This window comes from Olea europaea, chromosome 11 (genome assembly GCF_002742605.1).
Source record: "Olea europaea var. sylvestris chromosome 11, O_europaea_v1, whole genome shotgun sequence".
Classification (NCBI taxonomy): Eukaryota; Viridiplantae; Streptophyta; class Magnoliopsida; order Lamiales; family Oleaceae; genus Olea; species Olea europaea.
The window spans coordinates 20,193,389-20,208,943 of NC_036247.1; positions in this window are offsets into that span (position 1 = coordinate 20,193,389).

Sequence of the window (15,555 nt, forward strand, 5' to 3'; positions counted from 1 at the left end):
TGTACTATTAATAGGACTGTATATTCTTTATTCAATAAGAGAAAATAATTTCTTTTTATACTTTTCCTCTTGATGTATAGTTTTATTGATAAATTGTCATCATCTGTCCAGTAATAAATGATATGCCTCATTACATAGAACTTGATCGTAGCAAGATTTTTCAATAGAAAAAAGAACCATAAATTGATGCGTTGTTATCTTTACATTGCCTCCTTTCTTAAACCACGCTGTGCGTAGGGCTTTGGATGTGATTGAACTCCAAGATTCAACTTTGTCACCATTTCTTGAGAAACCAAATTTTCTCAGCTTCCTCCATCAATAATAATAACACTGTGAAGTCTTCCATGCCTAGTAAACTTGGTTTTAAAAATGTTGTTATACCTCCAGTTGCCTTCCAACACTTTAAGAGTTAACATAGCTCGTTGAACTACCAAATTTGGGAAGTTTTGGTCTTCGTAAGTGACTTCATCTTTAGCAAATTACAGCAAGTTATCTTCCCCTCCATTGTCTTTAGGAACTTCTTCAAGATTACTAGAACCATCAATTTTTCCATAAGCCAATAAGTTACTTTTTAATTCTCTACATTCTGAGGATTTGTTAACCTCTTTTCCACACTTGTGGCATATTATTTCTCGCCAACAAATTGAGATGAATCACTGCTCCTTCCAACAACATTACCTCATAGTCCTCTTCCTTTTCCCATTCCTCTTCATCTTCCTCTTTCCCTTCCCGTACCTCATCCTCTATCTTGCCCTTGACCTAGGCCTTGTGAATTAGAGGTAGAGCCAAATTTCTCTATATTATATGGGTTTGTTGATGACTTCAATACACTTCCATCTTGAGTATAAGCAGCATTAAATTGGCTGTGATCTTTTCCCAATGCAATAGATGATTGCTAGGCTGTCTTTATTGGCCATCAACCTTCATTGCTAGTTAGACAACAGTAGGCAATGTCAATCAGGGATGTAATTCTACAATTCCAAATATTGAGTCTCAAGCCCATCAAATAACAATGCATCACCTGCACTTCAGTCTCAACTAGGTGTACTCGTGTTTTCATTTTAAAGAATCCATATGTATACTCATGAGCAGTGCGTGCTCCTTGCTAAAGAAGTTGGTATTGTTGAAAAAGAATTCCTTTATAATTTAATAGTAGAAATTGGCTTCGAATCATACATCGCATCTTTGGCCAACTTTGAATTGTCTTTTCAAATTGAACTCTAGTCATCTGGAATAGTTACCACCAGGAAAAAGCATAGCCCTTTAGCTTTATAGCCACCTACATTACCTTAATATTTTTTGAATACTCAAGGAGTTCAAGGATCCTTTCCACATCATTTTACCTATCTATCAGTTCCTCAGGTTATTCTCCACTTAGTTCAAGGACATCTAATTTGATGCCTGAATCTTGATCGTGTAGACGGTTAAGTCTAGGCTGCCTTCAAAATGGAATTGCATCTCTTTCCTCATCAGAAGATTCATAAACTAATTACTGATTTTGTTCGATAGGAGACTAATTTCTCACATTTCTGCGCTGACAATTATGGATCTACTCCCTCACTTGTTCTCAAACAGGAGGAAAAGTGATACCTGAAACACCTGTCTGCTTTAATCTAGAGCACAACTGATAGATCTATGGTTGTAGCTTCCCTGGTAACTCATTCAACAGCTGCATCGTCACCCTGTCCAGCCATCTGCACGATTACAAATCTTAAGCAGGCTTTGATTCCACTTGATGTAAATAGATTTAATAATCCAATCGTTATTGTAGCCTACATTTCTTTTAGGAAAAATTCGGGAAGAACCCCTGAAAAGTTATGTAGCAATAAATGTAATAAAAGTCGATATTTTACTTGTTAATAATGTTCTGACCTTTTCTTCCAAGTACATATACTGTTTTATAGTCAACAATGACTTGTAGACATTTGAAATGACTAGAGAACTACTCAATGCAGAATAATCTAATCTAGAAAAGACAAATAGACCTTCTTAACTCTACAAGTTTCAAAACATAATTAAAATTAAGCAAAGATTTGACTGACTCTTTGACTTCTTGACTATGACATTTATTAACTCTTTGACTCCCTAACTAAGACATAAATTAATTCTGCATTAGATCGGTAGGGCTAAAATTTTTCGAATGGACTTCTTATCCTCAAGCTTTGGTTACTCAGAAAGTCCTTTATCTACATGTCAAAATCTACCTTTATTTTCCAAATGGTTCTCTTGCAAAATTACATTTGAGAAGCCGATCTCGATCAGAAAGCTTGTGAAGGGGCAGCAAAACCCAATGAATTTGACTATATCTATGTCACACAAAAAGCTTTTAATGGGCTAAGTAACTCTTGGAAGTTGTTAAGGTTAGACTAATCTTTATCATCCTAGTTTAATATGATCAGATCTTGAAGTACCCGTATATTCTTGATCCTGACTTCTTTTGCAATTTGAGAAAGAATAACAGTTGATTATTAAAGCAAATTCTCTTCAATGTCTTGAGACGAATGAACCTGGAGGTGTAGAAACCTTAAGAGCCTAATCGTTTCACTTCATCGTGCCTACAACTGGATCCATTGTGTGAATAGTCTCATTCTCAGCCGATTCCATTTCACAAACCTTTTCATGACCTTTAGAATCAACTGCCTCTCCCATGGTAATTAACTAGAAAAGCCAATTCACAATGTTTATTGAATCGAAGAAACAGCATCAATGCATTCTAGTTGTGGCGCTTAACGATGCTATCCTAGTAACACTCAAAAGAAATTGAATTTTCCACCTCTAGATCTCGATAGTAATGTGAGATCTGGAAGATTATTTTAAATCTTGATTGAAGGAAGAGAAGAACCACAAGAAGTATCTAATCGATACTTTTTTTCCATAGAAGTGTCACATCACATGATTGCTTATTCGTCCTATAGAATGTTCATTAATACTTTTTCTATATATTTGACTGGATGATTGTCATCAGTAGTTTTGGTTAGACCCATTCCTCATGGTAGCAAAAGTTTCCATGGACAAAGCTCCCTGGAGCATATTCCAGTGGTGCAAAGGATAAGGGTGAGGACAATGCTGATACATACTCAGTCTTGACAGTCGCAGTGTGAGGGTTCGATTCCTGAAACATAGATTAAAACTCTTTATGGGGCGTCAGTGTACAAGCAACTCTTGTTCCCTGATCTGTTGAGATACATCCCGAGATTAACCTCTCTCACGATACTTTAGGACAGGACGGTGGGAGATCCTTAAAGTTGGGGTTCAACCTTTTTTTAAAAGTTTCTATGGACAATGTTGAAGTTGACAGCACTTCAGAATTATGTCACTTTTGATCGAAGGGAGACGTATCAAATAACTTGACTGAAATGACAGGACTTGTTGAGTGATGATTTATCAGTACATATTAGGATGCTAGTTTTTAACTTCCTAAGAGTGTATATTCCTTTTTCTATTGGCATTCAGTAGTGAGATAAGAAAGCATAGAAGTAAAGTAGACATTTAATTTAAAAGTGTAAAGAGGACATGTTCATATGTGCGAGAATTCTTACTACTTCTTTTGAAATAGAAATCACAAATCTCATCAATTAATGACCAACTAATTGAAATGAATTAAATGTTAATAATCATTCAAAAAGAAACACGTAGCTAAGGTCAAATTCTAAAAATTAAATTCAAAACATCGTAATATAGGCTTTATCATTATTCTAGCATCTATGCAATTAGCTGATCATCACTAGATTACAAAACACGATTTGAATTGGGGAAAAATCACCTGGAATTAATGTGTGGAAATAAAATGGAAGATAATAAAAAAATTCTTGAATCATTTCAGCAAGTCTTAAATAATCTTCTTGAATGTCATTCAAACTCCAAGGAATTCTATCAATTGATTAATGGAATGTGTTTTTGTATCAAAATCTTCTCTCTTGAATGATAGATGAAGATTTTTATTTGTAGTACCATAATTAGGTAAAAAATTAATCACTGATTTCAACCCGGTGCCTGGAAAGGAACACAGCCATCCATGCCAAAGTGTTATCCTCTAAAATTGCCTCACCTTTCTTTTATGCATTGATATGGGTATTCACATACAACGTTAATATAATCAATTACTTTTATGTTAGATTCGAATGCATATGATTTCAAAAACTTAATATCTTTTTGAGTAATGCTCATACATACGAGAGTCGCGTTTTGACATTTGAACCTCTCGAGATAAATGATGTGTTAAGCACTGAATTTCAATAGTTTTGGCTAGACCTATTTCTAATGGTAGCCGAAGTTTCCATGGACAATGCTCAAGTTGACAACACTTCTAGAATTACAACTATTTGGTACTAACAAGAATATGGCTGCTGCCCAGGGGACAGCTGTGGACTTGAGTAAAACATCTTTCTATCAAAGAGGAATATATGAGTAGGCTGAGCTGAGAGGACTCTCCAAACTGGTGAGGAGGTCTTGTTAGTGTTGGGAATTAATTCAAATTCGGGGTTTCATTTTGACTTGGTAATTTTTTCTTGTTTTGTTGTTTTTGTTGCTATTGTTTAGAAAATAAGTTGGATATTTCTGTTCTAGATTTGAGGTTGATCTGGTCTTCACAAATCATGCCCACTAATTATTTGTTATTAAGTGTCAATGAGTCTAGTAGAAATATCAGGGAGTAATGGTCACGTGTTTGTAACTACCAAGTGTTGAATGTCTATTTAATCACTTGGACTCCTGAAATAGAAAGATGGCCAGTCAATTAAAAATGGTTTCTTCAAGATTTTCATATATTTTCTTCTTTGATTGAGATTTCAACACTATCAAAGTGGTATCAGAGATAGGTCGAGAGAATTAAAGTTGTGAGTGATCAAACACTAAGAGTTAAGAGAGTTGTAAGTGATCAAACACATCCACTTGTAAATGGCTTTTACTAGTTTCGCACCAAACTTATCTCAGAATATTCTTGTCTTTACAGGACTTAACTACCAGTTTTGGCATATCAAGATGAGGACTCTATTTCTGTCCTATGATATATGGGACCTGGTTGACAATGGTTTTGATGGTCTTACAGATGTAGAGAGGCTAATTGCTGCTCAACCTAATGAGTTGAAAGAAAAGCAAAAGAAGGATGCCAAAGCCCTAGTCTTAATTCAGCAAGCACTAAATGATGCCATTTTTCCATGAGTTATGGCTACTACAACATCGAAAGAAGCATGGTACTTACTTGAAATGGAGTATCAAAGAATAAACAAAGCGATTACTAGAGGCTGCAAACCATGCATAGGAAATTTGAGAATTCGCAGATGAAGCCATCAGAATCGGTTCAAGAATTTTTTTCGAAAGCTGACTTAGTGGTGAATCAGATTAAATCTCTCGGAGAAGAATTGATAGACCAAAAGCTTGTTGAGAGAGTTTTACGATGCCTTTCTCCCAAATTTGATCATGTTGTTGCTGTAATAAAAGAATCGAAGGATTTATCCAATTATTCTCTGAATGAATTAATGGGGCCACTTCAAGCACATGAGCAGTGCATCAGCAGAATGGTAGAGACCCTATTCAGCAAGCCTTTCAATCAAAACTTGATTTGAAGAAGAAATTAGATGAGTCTAGTCAATGGAACTCTAGTCGAGGTCATGGAAGATCATCTTGTGTAAGAGGAAGAGGTAGAAGAATGAGCAATGGTCAACAAAGGAACTCAAATGGAGGTAACAATTCTAATTCTTGCTCATATTGTAGAAGATCAAACCACGATGATAAAGATTGTTGGTATAAGGAGAAGTATGGCCAAAACAAAATCATCCCCAATGCTATTATTGCAAGCGATACGGTCATATTGAGAAAAACTGTTTTAAAAATGTTGCAAACAATACCAATTCCCAGGAAAAGAAAATGGTTCTGATGAAAATTTATTTCTTGCTTACACATTTGCTCATGGTGATAAGTATGGGGAGCAATCATGTGACTAGCAACAAATAATTCTTTGAAGAGATTGATGAATCCATGAAGACAAAAGTCAGGATGGGAAACAACAATCAAGTTCAGGTATGTGGAATGGGTACAATTGCTGTAATGTCAAAGTTTGGAAAGAAACTGTTACATGATGCTTTGTATGTGCCTGGATTAGCTCATAACCTAATTAGTGGTTGCCAGTTATTGAAGAAAGACTATTACGTTGTATTCAATGTTGATGAGTGCTTGATATTTGATAAAAGGAGCATGTAACTAATCTATTCAGCTATAAATAGGAGTAGATAAGATCTTTCCACTTGTGTTTTTAAAAGTTCCTGTTAATGCCTTTGATGTAGTTACTGATGATTCTTTTCTTTGGTATCGAAGATTTGGATACCTTAATTTCAAAGGACTAACCTTGTAATGCAAAAAAAATACGGTAAAGTGTATTCCAATGATTAAAGATGAAAGGCAAAATTGTGAAGCTTGTATCTTTAGAAAGCATTTCTAAAAGATGTTTCCCAAAGGAAAATTGTGGAGAGCTCCAAAGCCATTGATGTTGGTGCATGCAGATGATTTCTCAAGAAAGAGATGGGTGTAATTTTTGAAAGAGAAGTCAGAAGTTTTTAAATGTTTCAAAAACAATTCAAAACCATGGTTAAAAAGGAAAAAAAAAAGATATCCCTTATTAACACTACACCCCAATCGTGGTGACGAGTTCACATCCATATAATTTAATAATTTTTGCAGCTATAATGGCATCTAAAGGCAACTTACGGCAAGTTATACTCCACAGCAAAATAGAGTCACCGAATGAAAAAAGAACTATAGTTGTAACTGCTGAAGCATGCTAAGAGACAAAACCCTTCCTAACAATTTCTGGGCAGAAGCTGTCGGAGTTGCATTAGAGCTTTTTAATAGATTTCCAACTCAAGTAGTTGAAGGAATTACTCCTTATGAACTTTGGTATAAATACAAGCCCACTGTAAGTCACTTAAAGAAATTTGGTTCTATTGCTTGTGCTTTTGTGCCTATTGAATTGAGAAAGAAACTGGATGATAAAAGCATCAAATGTATTTTTGTAGGGTATAATAAAGAAACTAAAGGCTATAGGCTTTATGATCCTATTTTAGAAAGGTTAATTATAAGTCGTGATGTAATTTTCAATGAAAATAATGCTTGGATTTGGGAAGATGTTCCTTTGCAGCCTACACATGTGGTGGAGATAGCTGATCTAAAATCAAATAGCCTCCAGTAATATCCTCTGTCATCTCTAGAATCAACATCAAGAAGAGTAAGAAATCTTGCTGAAATTTATGAGTCATGTTACTATGCTTCTATTACCTTGGAGTCTAGTTGTTTTGAAGATACAGAAAGAAAGAAAAATGGTATTACAATGGGTAAAGAGATTAAAGCAATTGAGAAGAACAAGACGTGGACCTTGATGGATTTACCAGATAGAAAGAAAGCTATTAGCCTTAAATGGATCTACAAGTCTAAACTCAACTCAGGTGGCTCGTTACAAAGGCACAAAGCACAGTTGGTGGCTAAGGGATATGCACAAGTTGCAGGTATCGATTTCACCGAAACTTATTCTCCAGTGGTTCATTTTGATACTATTAGAACACTTTTGGCATTGGCTGCTAATAGGGATTGGATCATTTATCAATTGGACATAAAATCTGCTTCTCTTAATGGTGATTTGGTGGAAGAAGCATATGTTGAATAGCCCTGAGGATTTGTGGTGAAAGATCAAAAACAGAAGGTGTAGAAATTACATAAGGCACTCTACGGGCTCAAACATGCTCCGCGAGCCTGGTATAGCAAAATTGACTCATATTTTACCAAGAACAATTTTACAAAAAGTGCTAATGAGCCTAACTTCTATGTTAAAAGTTACAATGGTGAATTTTTGGCTGCAAGCTTAGACATTGACGATATGATTTTAACTGGAAGTTCATTCCATATGGTGGAAGCATTTAAAAAGTCCATGATGCAAACTTTTGATATGTGTAACTTGGGTTCATTAAATGATGTTGATGAATGCTTGATATTTGATAAAAGGAGCATGCAACTAATCTATTCAGCTATAAATAGGAGTAGATAAGATCTTTCCACTTGTGTTTTTAAAAGTTCCTGTTAATGCCTTTGATGTAGTTACTGATGACTCTTTTCTTTGGTATCGAAGATTTGGATACCTTAATTTCAAAGGACTAACCTTGTAATGCAAAAAAAATACGGTAAAGTGTATTCCAATGATTAAAGATGAAAGGCAAAATTGTGAAGCTTGTATCTTTAGAAAGCATTTCTAAAAGATGTTTCCCAAAGGAAAATTGTGGAGAGCTCCAAAGCCATTGATGTTGGTGCATGCAGATGATTTCTCAAGAAAGAGATGGGTGTAATTTTTGAAAGAGAAGTCAGAAGTTTTTAAATGTTTCAAAAACAATTCAAAACCATGGTTAAAATGGAAAAAAAAGATATCCCTTATTAACACTACACACCAATCGTGGTGACGAGTTCACATCCATATAATTTAATAATTTTTGCAGCTATAATGGCATCTAAAGGCAACTTACGGCAAGTTATACTCCACAGCAAAATAGAGTCACCGAATGAAAAAAGAACTGTAGTTGTAACTGCTGAAGCATGCTAAGAGACAAAACCCTTCCTAACAATTTCTGGGCAGAAGCTGTCGGAGTTGCATTAGAGCTTTTTAATAGATTTCCAACTCAAGTAGTTGAAGGAATTACTCCTTATGAACTTTGGTATAAATACAAGCCCACTGTAAGTCACTTAAAGAAATTTGGTTCTATTGCTTATGCTTTTGTGCCTATTGAATTGAGAAAGAAACTGGATGATAAAAGCATCAAATGTATTTTTGTAGGGTATAATAAAGAAACTAAAGGCTATAGGCTTTATGATCCTATTTTAGAAAGGTTAATTATAAGTCGTGATGTAATTTTCAATGAAAATGATGCTTGGATTTGGGAAGATGTTCCTTTGCAGCCTACACGTGGTGGAGATAGCTGATCTAAAATCAAATAGCCTCCAGTAATATCCTCTGTCATCTCTAGAATCAACATCAAGAAGAGTAAGAAATCTTGCTGAAATTTATGAGTCATGTTACTATGCTTCTATTACCTTGGAGTCTAGTTGTTTTGAAGATACAGAAAGAAAGAAAAATGGTATTACAATGGGTAAAGAGATTAAAGCAATTGAGAAGAACAAGACGTGGACCTTGATGGATTTACCAGATAGAAAGAAAGCTATTAGCCTTAAATCGATCTACAAGTCAAAACTCAACTCAGGTGGCTCGTTACAAAGGCACAAAGCACAGTTGGTGGCTAAGGGATATGCACAAGTTGCAGGTATCGATTTCACCGAAACTTATTCTCCAGTGGTTCATTTTGATACTATTAGAACACTTTTGGCATTGGCTGCTAATAGGGATTGGATCGTTTATCAATTGGACATAAAATCTGCTTCTCTTAATGGTGATTTGGTGGAAGAAGCATATGTTGAATAGCCCTGAGGATTTGTGGTGAAAGATCAAAAACAGAAGGTGTAGAAATTACATAAGGCACTCTACGGGCTCAAACATGCTCCGCGAGCCTGGTATAGCAAAATTGACTCATATTTTACCAAGAACAATTTTACAAAAAGTGCTAATGAGCCTAACTTCTATGTTAAAAGTTACAATGGTGAATTTTTGGCTGCAAGCTTAGACATTGACGATATGATTTTAACTGGAAGTTCATTCCATATGGTGGAAGCATTTAAAAAGTCCATGATGCAAACTTTTGATATGTGTAACTTGGGTTCATTAAATTATTTTTTAGGAATCGAAGTAGTGCAAAATTCACATGGTATTTTTATTTGTCAGAAAAAATATGCAGCTGACTTATTAAAAAAAGCTAGAATGGGGAATTGCAAGTGTGTTAAGACTCCACTGAATGCAAATAAGAAGCTGACTTTAAGTGACGGGGTTGAGAAGGTTGATGAGAACAATTTCAGAAGTATTGTAGGTAACCTAATGCATCTCTAATACAATGCCTGATATTACATATGATGTGAGTTATTTCTAGATTCATCCATAGTCCAAGCAAGGTTCATTTGGGTGCAACTAAGAGAAGTCTTCGTTATGTTCAGGGAACTTCAAATTTTGGCGTCAGGTATTTAAGAAGTAACTCAAATTAACTCATTGTTTTTACTAACAGTGATTGGGCTTCTTGTCCAAATGATATAAAGAGCACTAATGGTTATATGCTTAGCTTGGGATATGGTGCAATTTCATGGTCCTCAAAAAAGCAACATAGCACTGGTCTTTCAAGCACAGAAGCAAAGTATGCAGCTGCAACAACCACAGCTTGTCAAGTTGTTTGGCTAAGAAGAATTTTGAAGGATCTGAAGTAAGATAATGGTGGAGCAACAGTGATTTTTGAGACAAGTCGACAATTACATTATCCAAAAATCTAGTTCAACAAGGAAGAACAAAGCACACTGAGACGAAGCATCATTTCATTCAAGAGTTAGTGACAAAAAGAAATTGTAGAGCTACAGTACATCAGCACAGAAAATCAACCGGTAGACATTCTCACTAAAGCATTACTTGAAGCCAAATTTGCAAAATTCAGATCCATGATGGGAGTTGAACCCCTTGTTGAAGTAATGGGAGGAAATGTTGGGAATTAATTCAAATTCGGGGTTTCGTATTGACTTGATATTTATTTCTTGTTTTGTTAATATTGTTTAAGAAACAAGTTGGATCTTTTTGTTCTAGATTTGAGGTTGATCTGGTCTATACAGGTCATGCCACTAATTTTTGTTATTATGTATCAATGAATCTGATAGAAATATCAAGAGTAGTGGTCGCGTGTTTGTAACTACCAAGTGTTGAACGTCTATTTAATCACTTGGAGTCCTGAAATAGAAAGATGATCAGTTAATTAAAAACGGTTTCTTCATGATATTTCATATATTTGCTTCTTTGATTGAGATTTCAACACTATCAGTTAGTTTATTCTCATAATTAAAGCTAGCCACTGGTTGGAAATAGATCTGAAGTTTTTTGCAATTAACAAATTGTTTGCTTTCTGCATGCACAGTCGGCTGACCAACAGTTTACATTCAGCATAAAACTCAGTAACCTATAGTTTACATGTTTATACATACAACAATGTTAATTTTGACTCTTGAGATACCAGTTTTGCACAACAATACTTTCAAATTTTGTACATGTAGGAATCTGCTTTTACTGATGTTAATATTGTATCAAGTTGCAACTCAGATTCATTGCGGAGAATTGTTACCATTATAGACAAGAATTAACTGTTTTCCTTTCAACATTTTCAATTGTATGATGCGATATAAATTTATTGACATCAATGGTAAAAAGTCACATGAGTGTTCTCACCAAAATGACTATTTTATTGTTTCCTAATTGACCTTAATTTTGTAATATTATTGAAGTTGATTCTTCAAATGAAATAACTGCATTATAACAATTTCGCCTCATTGTTGTGCTTGCTGTTGGTTCTCTAAGATTATTTAGGTCATTGGAAATTGAACTATCATAGTAGTGTTGAACATATATCCATATGCCATTTCATTTGTGGATTAATTCATCATATAAGGGCTGCAGTGAATCTTCACAGGCACATTTTTCCTCATTGTCAACAGTATGAAACAAGATTTTTCAAACAAGTGTATGTTGATGCTGATTCTAAGATAGGTCAACTTGCGATTGGGACTCTTGGTCTAGTGATGGCAAAAACATTCGCTTCGCCCGAATGGCGCAAAAAAATCCGCCCAGAACAGGTTGGCAGGGCGGGGCGGGGCAAGGCAAGGCGCACCCACCCCGTGAAGGAAAAAATTAAAAAAATATATAAAAATAATTTTATTTTTAGACAATTCACCTGTTAAAAACTCATTTTGAATTTGTATTTTATTCTCTAATAATAACATAACTCGAAACTTTGAAAATGTAAAAAAAATAAAAAAATTAGATGGGGCAAAAAGTTGCCCCGTCCCCTCCGCACCGCACCCCAAACCCGCCCCGTTGCCATACCTACTCTTGGAAGTGTGTCCACTGCAAGGGCAATGACACATGGAAATTGAAGAAGCTTTCAGAAACACATTTGCAGAGAATAAAGAAGAAATTGACTTGATATTTACCATCATCTTCAGCATCGTATGTGGCAATGATGGAAACTAATGTAAGTTCAAGCTTATGAAGAGAAAAATATTTAGCCTATATCGTGGTTTTCTGCTTTCTTCCATGGAAAAATACATCTTTTCATCATAGTTGACTGGTTAATTTACACAAAAGGACTGAAATGGATTGTATTAAACTGTACTTTCAGAAATTTTCAAACATTATGGATAAATAAAATAGCAGTCTCACGGTTTTGTAATTTTATAATCTCATTTTTCTCTTTGGAATAATTATAACGGTCATAAAATGAATATAGCAATAAATGAGAGTGATGAGAAAGTTTTGCATCCATACAAGAGAATAAACAATAGAATTGAGAATCTACGATAAAATGAGGCACGGACAATTTAGTTAGTTGAGAATTCTTACAGACCTAAAGAAGATTTCATTTACAATCATAATAGCGATACACGCTAAGGTTAAGAATAGGAAAAGTAGACTAAAATGAGAATGTCATTTGTCGTTGTAAACAATTTTATTCATTGGTTCTTCAATTAAATGTAGCAAAAATTGAATAGAATAGTGATAACTCAAAATTTTGTTATAGTACATGAGTCATTGTACTTTAATCTTGTCTCCGGCTGGAAGAAGATACATTGCTGGAGTTATGCTTGCAACATTGATGCATAATTTTGTCTTATTAAATGTGTTACTCAATTTTGGCATGTCAAATATGCACCAATACTGTTTATAGGAGTAGAAAGATGGTTTATCGCAGGGATACGGTTTGGATCGTATACTAGGGTGTTCAACATTTGAGGCAACTCTACGTGCATATGACCAAAATTTTAGGATTTTTAAATTATTAATTATCAGATTATGAATAGCCTTGCAATGCACATTATTATTAAACGATACATGTGTAAGATTATTCAAGGATATCTTTTTGGTGTGATTTTAGAGTGTATTATGTCAATATTTTGGCTGAATGCCCTTCCCGTTTAGGGCTCTTCCATTAAATAGAAATAATTGAATACATCTTAAATATGGTTAAAAAAAAAAAACTATTTACAATAATTTACAATCAATTATATAGGTAATTATAGTCGTGATAATCGCTGTTGTAATCCCCATAATCTTTGAGGTAATTTTCATAATCTTTGTCAATCTTTAATCTCATTAACATTCTCTCTCAAATTGATGCTACATGATCAGGAAGCATCAATTTATTGACAAGAAACTTGTTTCGTTGTCGTGTTATCGCTTTAGTAAATATATCATCGATCTCAGCATCAGTGGTGATATGTGGAAGAGAAATAATGCGACCATCATAAGTCTCACAGATAGATTGACAATCTACTTCAATATATTTAGTGCGCTCATGAAACACATGATTAGCGGTAATGTGAATGGCACTAGTATTGTTAGCATGAAGTGGAGTAGGGTCAAGCTAAGGACAACCAAGCTCTGCCAAAAGACCCTATAGTCGAATAATCTCAGAACATGCAAAAGACATAGCACGATACTTAGATTCAGTATAGGATTTAGAGACATGATCTTGCTTCTTACTTCGCCTAAAAATAAGCGCACCCATAAGAAACATACAACATCATGTATCAAGCAGCGGATATCTGCACACCATGCCTAATCTACATCACTATAACCTACTAATTCAAGAGAAGAATTGGCACGAAAGAAAGACCTTTATTAGGTGTGCCCAGCAAATAACAAATAATACGATGTAACACAGCCAAGTGGAACTATTGTGGAGTATGCATAAACTAACACACTTATTGTACAACAAAAGAAATATCAAGTCGAATAATAGTGAGATAATTCAAACTACCCACTAACTGACAATATATAGAAGGATTAGTGAGAAGGTCACCCTCCTCCTAGTGGTACTTCACATTCATCTCAAAAGAAGTATCAATTGAGTGACCATCATGAAGTCCAGCTAAAGTAATCAACTTATCCATATACTTATGTTGATGCAAGTAAGTGCCGCTTGGATTTAAAAGCTCCTCAAGACCTATGAAATACTGCGAAGGACCTAAGTCCTTCATAGAAAAGAATCCTTCGGTTGACTTTGAAGTTGAGAGGGCAATTTGGAGTCTGTCCTGTAATAACAATACCATCCACATAGACCAAAAGAAGCACATTACCCACTTCGGTGTTAGAGATGAAGAGAGAAGAATCATAGTTCCTTAGGGTGAATGAAAAACTCAAGAGAATAGAGCGAAACTCATCGAACCAAGCATGAAAAGCCTGCGTTACCACATAAAGTGAGTGCTTTAACTTATACACATCAAGAATTGGCAGCAAAAAGAGGCTCGCAGGGAGGTCATATATTCTTCTTTAAGGTTCCCATGTAAAAATACATTCTTGATGCCCATCTGTCGCCAAGGCCATCCCCTAGAGGTAGATATAGCCAAAACAATCCGAAGTGTTGTCATTTTGGCAACAGGAGCAAATGTCTCCTCATAATCTACACTATATTCTTGATGATTCCCAAAAGCCATCAATCAAGCTTTATAGTGCTCTAATGATCCATCATAGCGGAGCTTAACCGAATAGACCCATTTATATCCAATAGGTCTGATGCCAGGAGATAAAGGACAATATCTCATGTGTGATTCTTTTGAAGAGCCTAAAGTTCTTCTTGCATAGCATTCTCCTAATAGGGTTAGGTAACTACCCAAGGATAAGAAGTAGGGATTGTGAAATAAGATGAGGTCAAAGAGTAACCATACGAATCCAGGTGACAAGCAATGCAAGTAGGTAGCCTAAGAGCAACAAAATCTAGAACAGGATCAAGGTCTGGAAGGGATGGTGGGATTAGAGGCCGTCTCTAATTCACCACACCTGGTTTGAAGCGTTCAATAGATCGTGTGAGACAATCCTTCATAAGATGTCCTGATTGCTTACAGTAATTGCAAACTTTTTGAGGATATTTTCTAGCAATATAATGTATCCTTTGCAGAGAAAACATTGAAGTTTACCCTTCCCCCATCCTTGTGTAGCATATGCGACGTTAACTCTATCAAATGAGGAGAAATCAGCTCCAATATTAGCTTGAGTAGCCAGCCGTTGTTCCACACCCGAAACACATATCTAATGAAGGAACTAGGTCACAATTTAATAAACTTGCTCGAACCACTTTTTAATTCAGGTCGTAATTTCATAAGAAACTAATCCCACTTGCTAACCTCACGAACTTCTTGTAGTGTGGATAAGATCGCCACTATGACCTTAGCATGAATTATGTCAGAGTACTCATTCCACATGTTCAAAAAACCCAAATTAATACTGCTCAATTGTAAGATTACCTAATTGTAGTTGGCAATCTCTAACTCTAACTGAAATTGTCATGCATTTTTGTCTTGATAGATAACAAATGCGCTTTTAAGTATTCTCACATTTCCCTACTAGTAGTGAAAGAGAACAAATTATTCACTATATGTGCCTCCATAGAC